Raw genomic sequence first — 20,026 nt, forward strand, 5'->3', positions numbered from 1 at the left:
CCGTCTGGATGAAGACTTCTGCCTGTCTGGAGGAACACTTCACCCGGCTTGGATGAAGACTTCTCCCAGCTTCGTTGAGGACTTCGGCCCGGTTGGGTGAAGACTTCTCACGGTAAGGTGATCTTCAAGGGGTTAGTGTTAGGTTTTTTAAGGGGGTATTGGGTGGGTTTTAGAGTAGGGTTGGTTGTGTGGGTGGTGGGTTTTAATGTTGGGATTTGTAATTTTTTTTACAGGTAAGAGAGCTGATTACTTTGGGGCAATGCCCCGCAAAAGGCACTTTTAATGGCTATTTGTAATTTAGTTTAGGGTAGGGCTTTTTTTTATTTTGGGGGGGCTTTTTTATTTTGTTAGGGGGATTAGATTAGGTGTAATTAGTTTAAAAATCTTGTAATTTGTTTATTATTTTCTGTAACCTAACACTACACTATAATTAAATTAATTCCCTAAATTAAATACAATTAAATAAAATTATCTAAAGTACAAATAAAAACAAACACTAAATTACAGAAAATAATAAACAAATTCATCCAGACGGCATCTTCTATCTTCATCCATTCGGCGCGGAGCGGGTCCATCTTCAAGACATCCGAGGCGGAGCATCCTCTTCAATCGACGGCTAACACAGAATGAAGGTACCTTTAAGTGACGTCATCCAAGATGGCGTCCCTTCAATTCCGATTGGCTGATAGAATTCTATCAGTCAATCGGAATTAAGGTGGAAAAAATCCTATTCTGTAAATGGTTTAGATGGCGCTAATAGCTATGGGCAATGTATCATGTAACTATCCAATTAAATCTTTGAATTTCAAATTCCAAATTTATACTTTAATATATTGCTCAAATTATAACAGAGTTATATTTAGAAGATATATGTAACAATGGGATCCCTTAAAAATTCCAAGCTATATAATTCTTTTAAGGCAAATATATTTAACACAATCTAAATTATATCTGTGTATATAAAAACATTCAGGATATTACGATAAATTTTTTTTTTTTTTTAAACAGTTAGATCAGCTGTATTTGGTGCTATCCTATTTGGAACTGATTCTAAATGGCAATGTGAAAAAGATCTAAATATTGATCTATACCTACTAGTATTGCACAATTTAACAAAGTCGGACTCCGAATGATATAGGGTTAACTTTTCCAAAAAGAGGCTTAAAATAATCCAAAGTATTCCAAATATATATTTATTGATCATAAATATCTAAAATACGCTAAAAATGAATACAGTGAGGCCTCGGTTTACGAATTTAATTCGTTCTCCGGGTCGTTTCGTATTGCGAAAAATTCGTAAACCGAAACACGGTTTCCCATAGGAATGCATTGAAAATCAATTAATGCATTCCGGAGGTCCGAAAAAATTCAAGTAAAGTGTCGAAAAAAGGCTCCAAAAGGCTCCAAAAGGCTTAACAACTTGCTGCAAATGGCTCCAATGTCTCCAAAAGGCTCCACAACTTGCTGCAAATGGCTCCAAAAGGCTTAACAACTTGCTGCAAATGGCTCCAAAAGGCTCAACAACTTGCTGCAAAATGGCTCCAAAACCTCTCCAACACCTCTACACTGGTACCCAAACTTCATTAATTCAATCATACTTGAGTATGCAGGGGGCACAGGGGCCACTGGTTTCGTATTGCGAAAAATATTCGTAAACCGAGGGGGGCAAACCGGCATTTTGTTTCGTATTGCGAAAAAAATTCGTAAACCGAGGGGGGCAAACCGGCATTTTGTTTCGTATTGCAAAAAAAATTCGTAAACCGAGTCAAATTTTCTTCAAATTTCGATTTCGTAAACCGAAATTTCGTATACCGAGTCGTGCGTAAACCGGGGCCTCACTGTAAATCATAAAATTGACATGTATCATAAAATAGTCTCAAAACATCATATAACAATCATTCATCTCATTCATACACTATAGCATCATATGTAGTTGTAACTCTATACCAAATAACAATCCTTATTCGCTCTTATCACCTAGTTGCAACCCTTATTCGTTCTTAAATACTCTAAATGTAGTGGTTTTTCAAATGGCTAATCTCAAATTGTTATACAGCACAATATATTCTTGGAAAACCGGTTCCCCAGGCACAGTATTAATAAACACTCCAGCGGGTATCTCAGTTAGCAATATGTATCAGATCGTCTCTAATGACACAGTTCTTTGTGTATATATAGGTCTCTTTATGGAGACACTTCCGTGATAAGTCTTTGAGATATTACCAATGTTCAGGCAAGTTTGGATCCAAATAAATTTTGATAATATGCTTTCGTCTTACCTCTGAATAACACAGGCTGATAGTCCAGATGTACTCCGTAAGACACTTGATCTATTGGCAGATCGTACAGCTCTCACCTGCTGTTTCCCCGATGTAAACGGTTTGTGTTGTACCGGGAGTCCTCGCGCCCTTAAGCTGCCCGTCTGACGTCACCGGCTTCGATCAGCTGTTGAAGAACAAATACTTGCGCAAGTATATCCTAGAATCCTTGTATGATTCAGCTGTTATCAGTCTCTGCACTTCAGTACTTCTGTACGCAGAGGTTCCGCTTCTTAATATTCTTAAGGTTTGTTGTTTCTCCTCACAGGTTTCTTGTAAAAGCACAGTCTTTTCTACGCGTTTCACCCCTGTTATCCGGGGCTTTCTCAAGATTCTGTGTGTATCTCACCTGCTCCTTAAATACCTTGCCTGTTCCGGTGTTAATTAGAAGTGTCTCATTTCCTCACATTTTCCTCTGAGTAATCTTATTCGATGGGATCCTCATGCCTCTTATTTCTTATTTGAGTGCCTTCATGTTTGTGCCTTTATTAAATCTGGATTTCTATTGCTTCACTTCGGACCTTAGATCAATATTCCCAACAATGATATATTGCCTTTCAATAATAGTTAAAGTCCATAATCTAAACTCCATAGCTTTAATTTACAATATCTTATTGCAAAGGGTTGTTAGTGTAAATTATACTTTTTGGTTCTTATTTAAAAATAAATTAAAACAATATCATTATAAAGAAAAAGAAAAATCTATCTTTTAAAATATACAGGTTAACCTTTATATTATGAGCCTCTTAACTATATAGTATCCAAGTATCCTAAATTTATCAATTTAAGTTGTATTAATTCTTCAACGGACTAAGAGGATGTATTTTATAAAACCTTCTAAAATAGAGAATGGGACTAGCGCTACACACATAAATATATCTATCACTATTCCTTTAACTTCCAAGTGTGTCGGCTGCAAGACTAACAGTATGGATATTTTCTCCTACAGAGATAAATTACTTTCTGGTCTTTCACAAAAAGAATTTCAGAAACCAATAGAGGGAATTAATAAAGGAGATATGTTAAAATGGATAGGGGATTTGGAAAAAGTCCTTAATAAGGAATTAAGACAGAAAATGGAACTTATTTTTCTTGAAAGATATTTAGACCAGAATATCATACCCAGGGGTCTTAAATTGAAGAAAAAATGTACATTTGAATTGAGTGATATTTTACAAACTGAATGGGATGAGGTATTAAATAAAGCATCAAAGGGATTAATTGAAATTATTAAAAGATCAAGGAATGAAAGTTTAGAGCAAATCAATAATGAGATCCTGAAAATTAAGGAAAGACTTGAGCGTGTTAAGGAAGACCCTCTATTAAAAGAAAAACAGAAAGTAGTAATTGAAAGGTTAGAGAATGTGAAAAAAGAGATTGTAATAATTAAATGTAAAAAATTTGAGAGAGATACCAATGAGGCTTCAAATGCCCAAGTACAAGAAGTGGAAATCAATGAGATAAGAAACCATGACACAAAGAAAGGAGGGAATATAGTCCAGGAACAGGAAGATAGGAGATACCACCCTAATACTAGACCATATGGATATAAAGAAGAGTGGCAAGGGTATCATAGAAATTTTGTTTATGACAATAGGAACCCTAATAGAGGTTACTACAATCAGGGTAGGCATTATAACCAATATAGGGGTTATGACCAAGGAAGAGGTCACTATCGAAATAATAGAAGGGAAAATTATAATAGGAATTGGAACTCCTATAGGAATACTGGAAATTTTAGAAGAAAAGAGAGGGAAGATAATTACCAATATAATGAACATCCACAAAGAAATATAGGGTACTTTAGAAAGAATAATAGAGATAATGCCCACCAAGAACAGAATTATCAATATACAAATAAGGAAGATAGAGGATGGGAAAGTAAGCAAGGGACTGTCCTTACCAAAAATAAATTTGCACCATTAGAAAATGAAGAACAAACCAAACTATCTAAGGAAAAATTGGCTTTTTTAGGCCAGAGCCCTCTAAGGGAGTGCCCTTCCGCAAAAAAACAAGAAAGGACAGGGAAAGGAAACAAAAGGATCAAGAGGGGGAAAAAGACAAATAGAGGAGTCAGAGGAGGAAGGAGAAGGAATGGAAGCCAAAAGACAGAGGTAATAGGAAGTGAGAAGAGTATTTTCAATTTAAGTAAGAAAGTTTTAAATAAAGAGGAAGAAAGAGTCCTCAAACTGGGCCTCTCATTTGCCCCGTCTAAACCCATGAACAAATTTGAGACACATATTAGTATTAGGAAATTCGTAAGGAATTTAACTTTGAAAATATTTTTCTTAAAAAATCCCCTGGAGAGATATATTAAAATCAATAGTGAAATTAAGAAAGAAGATATTTATGAGCACACCAATTTAAGGTCAAAATCCCATTTTTATCTGAAAAATGACAAAGGAAGCAATTTAGAGACGTTTGAAAAAGTAGTCCTAGCAGATCTAAGAAAAAGTGACCGTTTAAAAAAGGGATCTAAGAGAAATCTGAGCAAAAAAGAAAGAGAAGTATTGAAAGAACTGCAAAATGATGAGGATGTGACCATAAAAATGGCAGATAAGGGGGGAGGCGTGGTAATAATGGACAGCGACAAATATAGATTAGAAGCAGAAAGACTATTAAACGATAAAAAAACATATAGAAAATTAGATCTAGACCCTACAAACAAATATTTAACAAAATTAAAAAGGATATTAGATAAAGGGAAAGATAAATGAATTTTAACCGAAAAAGAATACCTATACATTTTGCCTCAATTCCCGAAGATACCTATCTTCTTCTTTTTACCAAAAGTGCATAAGAGCTTGATAAATTCCCCGGTAGACCGATAGTTTCGGGGATAGGGTCCATAACTGCGAATTTATCGGAGTACGTGGACAGGTTTTTGCAAAAATATGTAGTAAATCTAAATTCCTATTTAAAAGATACCACCAGTGTCCTTAGACTTTTAAAAGATATCAAATGGGATAATGATTGTGTATTAGCAACGTGTGACGTTATGTCACTCTATATTAACATCAACCACAATTTCGGAATAGAAGCTGTAGAAAGCTTTTTACAAAAAGATAAGGATATACCAAAGGAGCAGAAAGACTTTTTAATAGAGAGCATACACTTCATATTGGAGCATAACTATTTCTCATTTCATAGTAAATATTTCTTGCAAGTAGAGGGGACGGCCATGGGCACGAGATTCGCACCGAGCTATGCAAATCTTTTCATGGGCCACTGGGAAGATAACTTCCTGGCACATGCAGAGCTCGGTGCGAATCTCGTGCTATTTAAGAGATACATTGATGATATCCTCATTGTTTGGAAGGGCAGTGAGGAAGCCCTTAGGGATCTATTTAAATTAATGAATAATAATGATAGAGGTCTAACCTTCACTCATCAAATCAGTAAGGAAAGTATTACTTTCCTGGATTTGGATATACTAGAGGACTTATTACAAAAACACATTTCAAACCCACAGACTCAAATAATTATATACACGCAACAAGTTGTCACTTTTCAAAATGAAAAAACAATATACCTGTAGGACAAACACTTAGAATTCGAAAAAATTGCACAAAAATTACTGATTTTGAAGAACAAATTAAACTCCTAGAATGTAAGTTTAGAGACAGAGGATATAAGGAAGACCATGTGCAAAAAGCTATAACCAGAGCTAGAAACACAGATAGGGATTTACTGTTAAATTATAAGATTAAAAATCAACAAACAATGGATGATTGCAATGTGCCATTTATAACAAAGTACAGTGATAGTCATAATTTGATAAGGAAAATTTTGAGGAAGCATTGGCACATTGTAAAAAACGACCCAATATTAGGTGATAGACTCCCACCATACCCAAAGATGGTTTACAAAAAAACAAAAAAATTAAAATCAATTTTGGCACCCAGTGAGTATAAGAGAAAAAAACAAGGCCAGATGAATAAAGATAAAGATCTATGGGGCAATGAAATAAAAGGATTTTTTCCTTGCATAACGTGTAAATCCTGTAAATATAGTACGAAGAAAAAGAGTTTAATGATCCCTGGGATGAGCACAGAATATGAAATTAAGGATACAATTAGATGTAATAGTAAGGGTGTTATTTATGTTATACAGTGCTCTTGTAATCTCGTTTATGTAGGAGAGATGAGCAGGATGCTTAGGGATAGAATACGAGAACACTTATGGAATGTGGAGAAGGGAAAGTTAGAAACACATCTATACCAACATTTTAGGGACGTGCATAAAAATAATTTAAAAGATTTTAGGTTCTGGGGTATTTGTAAGGTGAGAGGGGATTGGAGAGGAGGAGATTATGAAAATAAATTACTAAGAAAGGAGGCGGAAATTATCTACAATTTTAATACACTCTATCCAAATGGACTTAATTCGGAACTAGAAATTGCCCCATTCCTATGATAATTGTAAATTGTGAAGTAACACAACCCCCAAAATCCAATTATTTTTTTTTAAACTTTTTTTATATATAATTTTTTTTTATATATATATATATATATTTTATATATATTTATATATATATATATATATATATATATATATATATATATATATATATATATATATATATATATATATATATATATATATATATTTTATAAAGGCTTTGTAAGTTTGTTGAAATTTAATATCCATTATATTTTATTAAATTATTAAGTCCCATTCTCTATTTTAGAAGGTTTTATAAAATACATCCTCTTAGTCCGTTGAAGAATTAATACATCTTAAATTGATAAATTTAGAATACTTGGATACTATATAGTTACGAGGCTCATAATATAAAGGTTAATCTGTATATTTTAAAAGATAGATTTTTCTTTTTCTTTATAATCATATTGTTTTAATTTATTTTTTAATAAGAACCAAAAAGTATAATTTACACTAACAACCCTTTGCAATAAGATATTGTAAATTAAAGCTATGGAGTGTAGATTACTGATTTTAACTATTATTGAAAGGCAATATATCATTGTTGGGAATATTAATCTAAGGTCCGAAGTGAAGGAATAGAAATACAGATTTAATAAAGGCACAAACATGAAGGCACTCGAATAAGAAATAAGAGGCATGAGGATCCCACCGAATAAGATTACTCAGAGGAAAATGAGAGGAAATGAGACACTTCTAATTAACACCGGAACAGGCAAGGTATTTAAGGAGCAGGTGAGATACACACAGAATCTTGAGAAAGCCCCGGATAACAGGGGTGAAACGTGTAGAAAAGACTGTGCTTTTACAAGAAACCTGTTTCGAGAAACAACAAACCTTAAGAATATTAAGAAGCGGAACCTCTGCGTACAGAAGTACTGAAGTGCAGAGACTGATAACAGCTGAATCATACAAGGATTCTAGGATATACTTGCGCAAGTATTTTTTCTTCAACAGCTGATCGAAGCTGGTGACGTTAGACGCGCAGCTTAAGGGCGCGAGGACTCCCGGTACAACACAAACCGTTTACATCGGGGAAACAGCAGGTGAGAGCTGTACAATCTGCCAATAGATCAAGTGTCTTACGGAGTACATCTGGACTATCAGCCTGTGTTATTCAGAGGTAAGTCGAAAGCATATTATCAAAATTATTTGGATCCAAACTTGCCTGAACATTGGTAATATCTCAAAGACTTATCACGGAAGTGTCTCCATAAAGAGACCTATATATACACAAGGAACTGTGTCATTAGAGACGATCTGATACATATTGCTAACTGAGATACCCGCTGGAGTGTTTATTAATACTGTGCCTGGGGAACCGGTTTTCCAAGAATATATTGTGCTGTATAACAATTTGAGATTAGCCACTACATTTAGAGTATTTAAGAACGAATAAGGGTTGCAACTAGGTGATAAGAACGAATAAGGGTTGTTATTAGGTATAGAGTTACAACTACATAGGATGCTATAGTGTATGAATGAGATGAATGATTGTTATATGATGTTTTGAGACTATTTTATGATACATGTCAATTTTATGATTTATTCATTTTTAGCGTATTTTAGAAATTTATGATCAATAAATATATATTTGGAATACTTTGGATTATTTTAAGCCTCTTTTTGGAAAAGTTAACCCTATATCATTCGGAGTCCGACTTTGTTAAATTGTGCAATACTAGTAGGTATAGATCAATATTTAGATCTTTTTCACATTGCCATTTAGAATCAGTTCCAAATAGGATAGAACCAAATACAGCTGATCTAACTGTTTAAAAAAAAAAAAAATTATCGTAATCATTTTTTATATACACAGATATAATTTAGATTGTGTAAAATATATTTGCCTTAAAAGAATTATATAGCTTGGAATTCCAGGGATTCCAGGGATTCCAGGGATCCAATTGTTACATATATCTTCTAAATATAACTGTTATAATTTGAGCAATATATTAAAGTATAAATTTGGAATTAGAAATTCAAAGATTTAATTGGATAGTTACATGATACATTGCCCATAGCTATTAGCGCCATCTAAACCATTTACAGAATTTAAGACAACATTCACTGCCTAGGAGGGAGGCAGTCTATATAGATTGGCTAAGTGGGAATAGTCTAGCGCTACACACATAAATATATCTAGAAAAAATCCTATTGGCTGATGCAATCAGCCAATAGAATTGAAGTTCAATCCTATTGGCTGATCCAATCAGCCAATAGAATGTGAGCTCAATCCTTTTGGCTGATTGGATCAGCCAATACGATTGAACTTCAATCCTATTGGCTGATTGCATCAGCCAATAGGATTTTTTCTACCTTAATTCCGATTGACTGATAGAATTCTATCAGCCAATCGGAATTGAAGGGACGCCATCTTGGATACCGTCACTTAAAGGTACCTTCATTCTGTGTTAGCCGTCGATTAAAGAGGATGCTCCGCGTCGTGTGTCTTGAAAGTGGATCCGCTCCGCACCGGATGGATGAAGATAGAAGATGCCATCTGGATGAAGACTTCTGCCCGTCTGGAGGAACACTTCGCCCGGCTTGGATGAAGACTTCTCCCGGCTTCGTTGAGGACTTCGGCCCGGTTGGGTGAAGACTTCTCCCGGAATCAATGGGACTGCGTTAAGGAGCTTTACGCTGCTTTTTGGCCGGTGTTAGACTTTTTTCAGCCGGCTCTCCCCGTTGATTCGTATGGGGAAATCGTGCATGAGCATGATACATTAGCTTACCGCTAACGTAAGCAGCGCTGGTATTGGAGTGTGGTAAGGAGCAAAATTTTGCTCAACGCTCACTTCATGTCTGGGTTGTAAAAACCCGTAATACCAGCGCTGTCTGTAAGTGAGCGGTGAGCATAAACTGCTCGTTAGCATCACACAGCCTCTAACACCAAAATCGTAATCTAGCCGTCAGTAATCTAACGAAAACATATAGGGAAACATTAACATCTCTAATTATATATCCAGATTTCAGAGCAACTATATACAGTAGATAAATAAGGCAGGGTTGTTTTCCTAATATATAGGATGCCTTTAAGGCGGCCTATGGTAGTGACTGCTAAGGGGAAGGATGGGTTAAGTAAATAATGTTGACACCATTAGCGCCATAATTCATAAGAACCATCTCAATCCTCTACCATTAGTTTCCCAACTGATTATAGCATAACTTTAAGACCCTTGATGCTTAATTTCCACAATATCCACCAGAAGACGATGATACCTCATTTGCCTCTATTTTCTAATATAAGATAAAGTTCTTCAGCCCCAAGTTCAAATGCCCATAGTCTCCCACACTCCCTACACAGAGACATCACAGTGCTATAGAGCACGATTGAGGATATATTTACTGATGTTTTCTTATATTAACTCAGATGTAACATCATGCCCCCATGCTCACCAGCTCAAATTCCCCTATCTCTCAAAACCACCCTTTTACCATTGTGCAATGCTTATAAATGCTAGTCATACATGTATTAAAATTATTATTAGACTGCTCAATTATAGTTAAAAAAACATATAAGAACTATATAATTCAGCAAATATAGTTCTATTCTTTCCTGTTCCTTGGTATTACTGTTAAACCTTATCCCTACATACCTCCAACCCCAATCTTGTTTGATTTGATCCAAAAGATGTCTGATTTTCTACCACTGGGGCCAAGAATGAAGTACACAGATTTAGAGTATATGGTTCTAAGCTCAGACCTAGCACATAAGTACAATAAGCAAACAATACAGCTAACAATAATCCTAACACTAACAGTATCATGTAGTTTTATAAGGCCTACAATTATAAAGTTGTATAAAACAATGTATGATTCGTGTCTTTTTGAAGCTGTTACACAGACTTAATTTTGTGGTATATCCTATTGTAATAATTTTCACATGTGCCATGTATACCCAACATATGATGTGTACTTTCATGCAGGACCGTCTTTAACACAGGGCAAAAGGGGCAGCTGCCCAGGGCCCAGTTTCTGCTGAGGGGCCCAAGAGTCCTAAAAAAAATATATATATTTTTTTTTTTTTTTTTTTTAATGGTTCATACCAGACTGCTGATTTGACATGGGGAACACACACATTCAGTCCTAATACTGTCACAGTCAAACGTACTCTGCTTATATATATATATATTTTTTAAACTGTGCCAGACCGTGCCGGTGTCATGTAACATGCCAAGCTATTGCCATGTGCTGTTTTAGATGTGCACTGTGCAGCACTGAATGCAAAGCCCTAACTCGGCATCCAGCCATTCCTACTGCATCATAAAAGGTCCTACTGAGGTTACCACTGTTACCAGGTAACTGCTGTGGTGGTAGGGATTGTTTCTGGGTAGGGCTGACTTTAAGCGCATGCAGCAGAAAGCTGGAGCAGCAAGCATGTGAGGATTTGAGCATCTGTGCAGCTGCATACACTGCTCTCTTCAGTCTTGAGGCTGTGTGACTCATCTCACACTGTATCTATGCAGCCTTGGACAGAAAGCAACCAGTCTGCTGGTCCCCTTAGACCTGCTCTTTCTGCTGTGGCCCTAAGATCAACTAACTGAAGTTTGTTAGGGGAACAGTGCTTTGTAGAAAGGTGTCAGTGGGAAGAATAAGTGAGTGCACACACACTCCTCCCCATGCAGCATTGTATAGTGCAAGGTGAGAGGGAACTTGTTCCTAGCAAAGAAGTGACATGTGCTGCTGTGGCTGATGTATAGTGTCATGCTGATACTTCACACATTAATGTAAGGTTTATTTTTATAGCTTTTGTTTTCTCTCTGTCTCAGATTTTACAGCTTCCCATAGTAGTTCTGCTGTTCCAGTCAGTAAACTTATACTGCACCTCCATGCTTCCTCCTCAGTCTTTACCTTGCTTTGCTCCTGTTGGCTGCCCTAAATCTATTTAACCAGCTAACCTCACACCAGAATCACATTCAAAAGAATATTTAATGAATCCACAGTGGAGGAATTTATATATTTATTTACTTATTAGTACTGCTTAGGTCCAGTTTCACATATTGCAATTTATTTCATTTTTTTAAATGATTAGCTTAGCAGTGGATAATCCACTGCTGGACTAATAATTAAAAAAAAATTGATTTAGTTGTTTTTTGGGATGTTGGGGTGGAGAGCGAAATTGCATGTGGGGGGGGGGGGGCCAAGAAAATTTTCGCCCAGGGTCCAGTCAACAATAAAGACGGCCCTGCTTTCATGTAATCTTAATAAAGCTCTTTTGAAAAGGAGAAAAAAGGACATTTTGTAGGGCATTGCCCTGAAGCAATCAGCTCTTTTACATTATAAAATTACAAAGTACCCTCTAACAGTAAACCCCCCACCCATCCAACCCCCTAAAATAATAAAAAAATAACTCTAAAAAAACCTAAGATACCCATTGCCCCTAAAGGGGTATTTGTATGGGCAAGTGCCCATTTAAAAATAAAAAAAGCCCTAATCTAAAAAAAAAAACACCCAAAAAACTAACACTTACCCCGAAAAATGTACTCACCATTCCTGTAGTCCGGACATCCATCTACTTCAATGCGGAGTAAAGTCTTCACCCAGGAGGTGATATCTTCATCCAGCATGGGGACATCTTCTTTATTCATCCCAGTGGCACGGAGCTGTAGCGGCGTGGATGTCCAACACAGAGCTTCCTCTTCATGCGATCTCCACAGCACACTGAAGATTGAATGCAAGGTACTCCTTCTATATTGGGGTACCATGCATTCCTATTGATTGATTTCAAAATTTCATAAGAGCTGCTTAAATCCTATTGGCTGATTTGAACAATGTGTGTACATTGTATGTGTGAGTACGTTTGTATGTGTCTGTGTGTGTTACTGTGTATGTTTGTGTAATTATGTAGGTATGTGTGTGATTGTGTATATTTGGATAGGGCTGGTCTTCTATTTTTGCAGGGCCGTTTTTTATTCCCTGCCCAAGCACCTTTGGTGCAACAAACATTATGCTTGGCTCCTTAATTTTGGGGTCTTACACTCACTGAGCACTATATTCCTGCTTGCTTCCTCACCTCACAAGGAACTGCTGTGATATGGGTCCAGGGCTGGCCCGCTGCAAGGAGAAAGGAAGGGCTGTCTCTAGTGCATTACTGTCCTCTGTATTGTAGTGCAGGCTTTTGAAACCAGCCTAATAACTTCAAGTTCTCACTGCAACAGTGCAGCCTCTGACCCTTTTCACAGCAATTCCTGGGTAAATGTGAAAAACAACAGTTGCATGTATTTCCAAAACTGCGCCAACAATGTCTTGACGTTGTTCAATCCCATTTGCATTAGGGTAGAGCAAATTTTACATTTACAATTTGGTCTCCTGTTTAATAGGGCTATGTCTGGTGTCCAAACAAAGTCTTGTCCTTAAAGTGTTTGTAGTGTTTGCTCTATGAATTTCCAGAAATAAACAATTTTGGGACACTGCTACCACATATGTAACATGGGGCCACTGAGTTGCAACTTCTCCAGCATAATTTTATCCTCTATCTCACTGGTTTTCAAATCTGTCCTCAAGCCTCCCCAACAGGCCAGGTTTTCAGTTTTACCTTAGGTGAGAGATGGTAAAACAACCATGTTTACTAATCAGCTGATTATTTCACCTGTGCTCTGGTTTAGATATTCTCAAAATGTGGCCTGTTAGGGAGGTCTTCGGACAGGTTTGAAAACCACTGCTCTATCTGAATGATGAAATAGTTGGGTTTCATGTCCCTTTAAGCACACTAAATACTACACACTAGCCTGATTGACACATTTAACTAACGACAATACAAGGAAAATCTTAATTATTTATGAATAGTCCCCATTCACTTGGATCCCCTCTCCCTCCCTCCTTCCCTGCCGCTCTCAACTTTTTTTTTCTTTCTGTAGTGTAGCGATCCCACCCGCTCCCATCCCCCCACACACACACTCGCCACCCCCCCCCCCTCTGCTGTCTGACCCTTACTGACTGATCCTTCCTTACGGCCAGGTACGTTTGTCTCGCGCTGCAGTCTACTGCGCATGACTGCACTACAAACATACCTGACTTTTTATAATATAGGATATACCCCAAAGGGTATATACATTTTTGTATTTTTCAGATGAAAAATAGATCACTTTTTGTAAGTGTAGAGTATAAAATGGATGGATAAGTGATCATTTATGATGATTTTTGTATATGAAATAGTTGTTTTGAGCTTTGAATCCAAACCCCTTTAAAATGGACTTAGCTCGTAGGGATAGTAGCCCTCCTTATCTTATAACGCTCTATATACACAGACACACACATGTTTTTTATCTTATCTCTGTCTGTATACAAAAAGCCCAATACTTAAAGAAAACAATTGAAAATTAACATGTTAGTGCCTATTTCTCCAAATCCCCACTAGGAGTTTGATTTCTTTAACTGTCTCATATTTGCATAGCTTTTCTGTAACCATGACAGCAGTATTGAAATTTTCAGTAAAGGTGATGGTTTTAATGGGCAAAAGCAGCTATTTCAAATGACAAAACATAGGTAAATAATCTAATTGTAAACAATGTAATACACTGCAGCAGGTAAAAGCGATTGTTTAGCACAAATTAAAAGGGAGAACATGTTATAGAACACTGTCTGTTTAACTATACTTTTAACCCCTATGAGAGTGTAAAACACCCACTGCTCTGCAAGCAATAGAGCAATAATTAAATTAAATTAGAGCATATTATTATTGCTCCGTCCCCCTATGAAAAAGCAATTACAATTCTAGTATCACAAAGGGATACTATGACTGCATCTAACAACATTTCCTTGTTTACAAACTTGCAAAAACACAAACATACCGGAAAAAAAAGGTAATATTAAAATATGAAATCATCTTTACTGGTTTTTAACGGTACCCCATTTCCTCTTTCTGCCTATGCAATAAACAATTCCACATAGTTCCTCAAAGAAACTAACGGCTAGATTTAGAGTTCGGCGGTAAAAGGGCTGTTAACGCTCCGCGGGTTTTTTTCTGGCCGCACCATAAATTTAACTCTGGTATCGAGAGTTCAAACAAATGCTGCGTTAGGCTCCAAAAAAGGAGCGTAGAGCATTTTTACCGCAAATGCAACTCTCGATACCAGAGTTGCTTACGGACGCGGCCGGCATCAAAAACGTGCTCGTGCACGATTCTCCCATAGGAAACAATGGGGCTGTTTGAGCTGAAAAAAAACCTAACACCTGCAAAAAAGCAGCGTTCAGCTCCTAACGCAGCCCCATTGTTTCCTATGGGGAAACACTTCCTACGTCTGCACCTAACACCCTAACATGTACCCCGAGTCTAAACACCCCTAACCTTACACTTATTAACTCCTAATCTGCCGCCCCCCGCTATCGCTGACCCCTGCATTACACTTTTAACCCCTAATCTGCCGCTCCGTAAACCGCCGCCACCTACGTTATCCCTATGTACCCCTAATCTGCTGCCCTAACATCGCCGACCCCTATGTTATATTTATTAACCCCTAATCTGCCCCCCACAACGTCGCCGACACCTACCTACACTTATTAACCCCTAATCTGCCGAGCGGACCTGAGCGCTACTATAATAAAGTTATTAACCCCTAATCCGCCTCACTAACCCTATCATAAATAGTATTAACCCCTAATCTGCCCTCCCTAACATCGCCGACACCTACCTTCAATTATTAACCCCTAATCTGCCGACCGGAGCTCACCGCTATTCTAATAAATGTATTAACCCCTAAAGCTAAGTCTAACCCTAACACTAACACCCCCCTAAGTTAAATATAATTTTTATCTAACGAAATAAATTAACTCTTATTAAATAAATAATTCCTATTTAAAGCTAAATACTTACCTGTAAAATAAATCCTAATATAGCTACAATATAATTTATAATTATATTATAGCTATTTTAGGATTAATATTTATTTTACAGGCAACTTTGTAATTATTTTAACCAGGTACAATAGCTATTAAATAGTTAAGAACTATTTAATAGTTACCTAGTTAAAATAATAACAAATTTACCTGTAAAATAAATCCTAACCTAAGATATAATTAAACCTAACACTACCCTATCAATAAAATAATTAAATAAACTACCTACAATTACCTACAATTAACCTAACACTACACTATCAATAAATTAATTAAACACAATTGCTACAAATAAATAAAATTAAATAAACTATCTAAAGTACAAAAAATAAAAAAGAACTAAGTTACAGAAAATAATAAAATATTTACAAAGATAAGAAAAATATTACAACAATTTTAAACTAATTACACCTACTCTAAGCCCCCTAATAAAATAACAAAGCCCCCCAAAATAAAAAATTCCCTACCCTATTCTAAAATACAAATATTACAAGCTCTTTTACCTTACCAGCCCTGAACAGGGCCCTTTGCGGGGCATGCCCCAAGAATTTCAGCTCTTTTGCCTGTAAAAAAAAACATACAATACCCCCCCCCCAACATTACAACCCACCACCCACATACCCCTAATCTAACCCAAACCCCCCTTAAATAAACCTAACACTACCCCCCTGATGATCTTCCTACCTTGTCTTCACCATGCCAGGTTCACCGATCCGTCCTGGCTCCAAGATCTTCATCCAACCCAAGCGGGGGCTAGACATCCACTGAAGAAGTCCAGAAGAGGGTCCAAAGTCTTCCTCCTATCCGGCAAGAAGAGGACATCCGGACCGGCAAACATCTTCTCCAAGCGGCATCTTCTATCTTCTTCCATCCGATGACGACCGGCTCCATCTTGAAGACCTCCAGCGCGGATCCATCCTCTTCTTCCGACGACTAGACGACGAATGACGGTTCCTTTAAGGGACGTCATCCAAGATGGCGTCCCTCGAATTCCGATTGGCTGATAGGATTCTATCAGCCAATCGGAATTAAGGTAGGAATTTTCTGATTGGCTGATGGAATCAGCCAATCAGAATCAAGTTCAATCCGATTGGCTGATCCAATCAGCCAATCAGATTGAGCTCGCATTCTATTGGCTGATCGGAACAGCCAATAGAATGCGAGCTCAATCTGATTGGCTGATTGGATCAGCCAATCGGATTGAACTATATTCTGATTGGCTGATTCCATCAGCCAATCAGAAAATTCCTACCTTAATTCCGATTGGCTGATAGAATCCTATCAGCCAATCGGAATTCGAGGGACGCCATCTTGGATGACGTCCCTTAAAGGAACCGTCATTCGTCGTCTAGTCGTCGGAAGAAGAGGATGGATCCGCGCTGGAGGTCTTCAAGATGGAGCCGGTCGTCATCGGATGGAAGAAGATAGAAGATGCCGCTTGTAGAAGATGTTTGCCGGTCCGGATGTCCTCTTCTTGCCGGATAGGAGGAAGACTTTGGACCCTCTTCTGGACTTCTTCAGTGGATGTCTAGCCCCCGCTTGGGTTGGATGAAGATCTTGGAGCCAGGACGGATCGGTGAACCTGGCATGGTGAAGACAAGGTAGGAAGATCATCAGGGGGGTAGTGTTAGGTTTATTTAAGGGGGGTTTGGGTTAGATTAGGGGTATGTGGGTGGTGGGTTGTAATGTTGGGGGGGGGTATTGTATGATTTTTTTTACAGGCAAAAGAGCTGAAATTCTTGGGGCATGCCCCGCAAAGGGCCCTGTTCAGGGCTGGTAAGGTAAAAGAGCTTGTAATATTTGTATTTTAGAATAGGGTAGGGAATTTTTTATTTTGGGGGGCTTTGTTATTTTATTAGGGGGCTTAGAGTAGGTGTAATTAGTTTAAAATTGTTGTAATATTTTTCTTATCTTTGTAAATATTTTATTATTTTCTGTAACTTAGTTCTTTTTTATTTTTTGTACTTTAGATAGTTTATTTAATTTTATTTATTTGTAGCAATTGTGTTTAATTAATTTATTGATAGTGTAGTGTTAGGTTAATTGTAGGTAATTGTAGGTAGTTTATTTAATTATTTTATTGATAGGGTAGTGTTAGGTTTAATTATATCTTAGGTTAGGATTTATTTTACAGGTAAATTTGTTATTATTTTAACTAGGTAACTATTAAATAGTTCTTAACTATTTAATAGCTATTGTACCTGGTTAAAATAATTACAAAGTTGCCTGTAAAATAAATATTAATCCTAAAATAGCTATAATATAATTATAAATTATATTGTAGCTATATTAGGATTTATTTTACAGGTAAGTATTTAGCTTTAAATAGGAATTATTTATTTAATAAGAGTTAATTTATTTCGTTAGATAAAAATTATATTTAACTTAGGGGGGTGTTAGTGTTAGGGTTAGACTTAGCTTTAGGGGTTAATACATTTATTAGAATAGCGGTGAGCTCCGGTCGGCAGATTAGGGGTTAATAATTGAAGGTAGGTGTCGGCGATGTTAGGGAGGGCAGATTAGGGGTTAATACTATTTATGATAGGGTTAGTGAGGCGGATTAGGGGTTAATAACTTTATTATAGTAGCGCTCAGGTCCGCTCGGCAGATTAGGGGTTAATAAGTGTAGGTAGGTGTCGGCGACGTTGTGGGGGGCAGATTAGGGGTTAATAAATATAACATAGGGGTCGGCGATGTTAGGGGTAGCAGATTAGGGGTACATAGGGATAACGTAGGTGGCGGCGATTTGCGGTCGGAAGATTAGGGGTTAATTATTTTAAGTAGCTTGCGGCGACGTTGTGGGGGGCAAGTTAGGGGTTAATAGATATAATACAGGGGTCGGCGGTGTTAGGGGCAGCAGATTAGGGGTACATAAGTATAACGTAGGTGGCGGTCGGCAGATTAGGGGTTAAAAATTTTAATCGAGTGTCGGCGATGTGGGGGGACCTCGGTTTAGGGGTACATAGGTAGTTTATGGGTGTTAGTGTACTTTAGGGTACAGTAGTTAAGAGCTTTATAAACCGGCGTTAGCCAGAAAGCTCTTAACTCCTGCTATTTTCAGGCGGCTGGAATCTTGTCGTTAGAGCTCTAACGCTCACTGCAGAAACGACTCTAAATACCGGCGTTAGGAAGATCCCATTGAAAAGATAGGCTACGCAAATGGCGTAGGGGGATCTGCGGTATGGAAAAGTCGCGGCTGTAAAGTGAGCGTTAGACCCTTTAATCACTGACTCCAAATACCAGCGGGCGCCCAAAACCAGCGTTAGGAGCCTCTAACGCTGGTTTTGACGGCTACCGCCGAACTCTAAATCTAGCCGTAAGGCTATTTGTGGTTTTGCTTAAGAGTTCAGTTTTCCGTTTTCCTCATATTAGTAATCACTTCACACTCCAGTTTTGCAGTAATTAGGTCACAAACATGCACAGAACGTGCACACTTCAGAGAGATCAGACATCAAGTTGAATTCTTACAATGGCAGGAAAATATTTTTCAGTTTTTGAGCTATATGTACAGATTATGCAGGTTTCTCAGACACTAACAATACAGGCAGCAAATCAACTTTTGCAAACTGTATGAAAGTGAATGCTGCACAATAAAGTAAGTGAGGCACCTGAGAGAACAGCTAACTCGAAGGAAAAATAATATTCTCTTTTTTGACCTCATTAAAAACATAAATAGCATGACACTATGGGCTCATTTCCATTGAGCCGTTATAAATGGAGCTGTAAGCTTCTGATGTTGCCGGCAGCTAAAAGTAATTTACGGCTCCATTTCAGTTCCATTCAATTATTTAGCGCATTGCGTGCATTCGCCCTTTTCCCGTAGGTGTAAGTAAGCGTTGTGTTAACAATTCCACCGATGCCGGAAGCATTACTATGGTAACCTGACCTTACACCACACTTGCAATCGATCACATATGCGCCGCCGCATACAAGTGTGGCGCGTATATTTTACCCGTAGCTCTAATAAAAGCAAACACATAACGCATGTGCAATATCTACCTCTCAACCCGCCATTCCCCCACCACAATAACTAATAAATGTATTAACCCCTAATCCGCCAACCGCCATATCACAAAGTATCTAGTAAAGTTATTAACCCCTAAACCGCCATCCCCCCCACATCGCAACTTACAATAAAATGTATTAACCTCCCCACAACGCAAAGTACCTATTTAACCTATTAACATCTAATCCGCCATCCCCCCACAACGCAATAAACATAATTAAACTATTAACCCCTAATCCTCCATCCCCCACAACACATTAAACCTAATTAAAATATTAACCCCTAACCTGCCATCCCCCTACAACGCATTAAACCTATTTAAACTATTAACCCCTAATCTGCCATCCCCCCACAACACATTAAATCTATTTAAACTATTAACCCCTATTCTCCCATCCCCCCATAACGTAAATAACTAATC

Source organism: Bombina bombina, chromosome 2 (genome assembly GCF_027579735.1).
Source record: "Bombina bombina isolate aBomBom1 chromosome 2, aBomBom1.pri, whole genome shotgun sequence".
Classification (NCBI taxonomy): domain Eukaryota; kingdom Metazoa; phylum Chordata; class Amphibia; order Anura; family Bombinatoridae; genus Bombina; species Bombina bombina.